The sequence below is a fragment of the Ictidomys tridecemlineatus genome, chromosome 8 (genome assembly GCF_052094955.1).
Source record: "Ictidomys tridecemlineatus isolate mIctTri1 chromosome 8, mIctTri1.hap1, whole genome shotgun sequence".
NCBI classification, from domain to species: Eukaryota; Metazoa; Chordata; class Mammalia; order Rodentia; family Sciuridae; genus Ictidomys; species Ictidomys tridecemlineatus.
This window is the reverse complement of record NC_135484.1, coordinates 10,823,964-10,826,969: the sequence shown is the minus strand read 5'-3', so window position 1 is coordinate 10,826,969 and position 3,006 is coordinate 10,823,964. Positions and strand designations below refer to the sequence as shown.

General features: G+C 38.8%; 1 non-coding gene across 1 annotated transcript; it reads left to right on the top strand.

Annotated features, from left to right (window-relative positions):
• Window positions 1-331: 331 nt before the first annotated feature.
• Trnap-ugg (transfer RNA proline (anticodon UGG)) lies at window positions 332-402 on the top strand. Its single transcript has one exon. It is a non-coding gene; the product is annotated as a tRNA-Pro (tRNA).
• The last annotated feature ends 2,604 nt before the right edge of the window (window positions 403-3,006 follow it).

Below are 3,006 nucleotides of genomic sequence, written 5' to 3'. Positions count from 1 at the left end.
TGTCCATTCCACTAAATTTAAAATAGCCCCACTAATTCATATATTTTAAAAATTATTTTGAAAAGAAATCTTAGCGATTTGGTAGGGAGGAGGGAACAAAATAAAAACAGACCAGGAAAAGGCACCTGGAATGTAAAGAGACCACTGGAAGACCTTAAAGATCTTCTTCTATGAGAAAGTATTCCTAATGTAGAATTCTAATTTATCCAAAATACCCATCAAGGGGAGTGTAGCATAAACGGATTTTTAGATGATACAAATTTATTAGTAGGGTCTTAGTGTGTTCCTAGAACTTGTGCTTTATCAAACAAAAAGTAAAACAAAGGGCTGGGGATATAGCTCAGTTGGTAGAGTGCTTGCCTTGGATGTACAAGGCCCTGGGTTCAAACCCCAGCAGCACCACCACCACCACCCCCAAAAAAAAGAAAGAAAGGAGGACACTGGTGAGATTCAATGAATGTCAACAGAGGTACCAGGAATTTCCAGACAACATGTTCAAGGAAGACTCAAAAGGACAGCCACATACCAGACCCAGGGAACCCTCAGTCCAGAGAGACAGGAAGACTTTCTGAAACAGATTGAGGTTTTGAGAAGAGTTCACAGTTGTGTGGATGGTTTAGTGATTAATTCATGAAAAGTTTACAGAAAAACACATGAAATAATGTGTAAGATTCAATAGAATAGGAAACCCCATGGGAAGTAGAAATTTACCAGGAATTTCAAATCTGGAATTCAATAATGAACAATGTTTTACATGAACTCTGATCAACTCCAGGGCCAAAGGCGTGAGTTGTGATTCCATCAGACTCCTCTGAGAGATGAGATGTGTGCTGGAGGGGACAGATTCTGGGAAACTTCATGGATCTCCAGCATAGGAAGATGACCTCAGGTTCAATGTAGAAGAGGCAACTAGCTGCCCCTTTGGTAAGAATGGAGAGGGTGGCTGTTTGTTTACCCTGGTAGAGTGACAGGTGCTACTGAACATAGGTGCCTCCAATTGGTAAACCAAGCATCCATGAATGTGACTCTAACTCTGTTTAATAGGGGTCTTCTCAGGTATCTCTGATCTCCCTTCATGAAATAGCAGCCCCTCATTCCCCATGCCTCTCTCTCAGCATGGTTCTGACTTACAAATTTATTGCCCCTGATGGAGAGATCATTCTGTTCAGTCGCTGTCGGAGCCCCTCCATTCCAATCAGAAGTGAATATCAGGAGGTCCAAGACTTGGATTTTATTTGTGGTGGAACTGCTGGCACTTAGACTCACACCTAGAACAAACCTAGAATAAATAGCATTTTTAACAAGGAATACAAAACATATTCTACATTGGACATTTTATTGTTTATGGGGTTGGTATTTGTTTATTTTAGGGTGACTTTTTCCACCTTGACTGAGATACAATTGATAAATTTTGTCAATGTTCAAGGTATCTGATGTCATGTAACTTGTCCACATCATGAAGGATTGCCACAATCAAATTGATTAACACATGCATCAGCTTACATGGGTTCCAACATTTTGTATGGTGGGAATACCTCAGATCTGATTCCTTAGTAAATTTCAAGTAGACAATATAATATTTTTAACAAGAATCAACACATTGCAAATCCCAGAACCTATTATCTTATACCCAAACGTTTGTATTCTTCGTCTGACATCTATTTCCCATCCCCATTCCCTGGTAACCACCATTCTACTCTGCTGCTTCTGTAAGTCCCATTACTGTACGTTCTATATTCTGTAAAAGTGACATAATACAGTCTTTGTCCTTCTGTGCCTGCCTCGTTTCCCTTAGCACAGTAGGATTTTCCTTTCTTTTTATGGTTGAATAGATTGGATTATTTCTAGATACCACTTTTCTTCATCCATTCATCTGTCGATGGACACGTTTCTCATTTCCATAATCTGGTGATTGTGAACATGCTGGAATGAAGGTAGAACTGCAGATACCTCTTGGAGATACTGATTTCATTTCCTCCGGATACACATCCAGAGGTGGGATTGCTGGGTCATATTGTAGTTCCATGTTTAATAGGTTGAGTAACCTTCTTTCTGTTTTCCATTTCTCCTACCAAGGGTACACAGGTTTCTTTTTCTCCATATTCTGGATAGAGCTTGTCATCTCTTGCTTTTTTGATCATAGCCACCCCAAGTGATTTTTATTGTGGTTTTGTGTCGCAGTCCGGCTGCAGCAAAATAGCCGGGGGGTGACGAACAACTTGTGTATATTGATACAGCAGGAGTGGGAGCCGTTTATTGAAGGACAGGAGGGGTATATATACATTCCACACAGCTTATCTAATTAACATAAACTAGATACAGCAGTCAACCAATAAGGAATCTCCACACTTAATGGCTCGCTGGCGTTACTTCACAAACCACTCCCCCTGGCAAAATGCCAGGTGCCATCCAGACTTGTTTACAGACTCTAACAGTTTTGATTTGCATTTCCCTGATAATTAGTGTTGGTGGGTATTACTTGTAAGCTATTTATGTGTCTCCTTTCTTTTATGCTTTGTTGGTGCATTATATGTCTTCTTTTGAGAAATGTCCGTTCAGAACTTTTGCCTGTTTTTAAATTAATTATTTGTTCTTAATATTTTTGAGATTTCTTTAACATATATCTGGATATGAACCCCCATCAGACACAGGATGTGGTTTGTGATTTTTTTCCTCCCATTCCATAGGTTGCGTTTTCATTTTATTATTTCTTTTGCTGTGCAGAAGTTTTTCAGTTAGATACATTTTTTAAAAATCTTTGCTTTTGTTGTCTGTGGCTTTAGTGTCATATCAAAAACATCATTGCCAAGACCAATGTCAAGAATCTTTGTTCCTATCTTTTCGTCTAAGAGTTCTATAGTTTCAGGCCTTACATATAAATCTTTCATCCATTTTGAGTTCATTTTTGTGTATAGTACAATATAAAAATCCAATTTCATTTTTTCCTTGTGGATATCCAGTTTTCCCTTTGAAGAGATGGTCCTTTCTCTGTTGTGTATTCTTGGC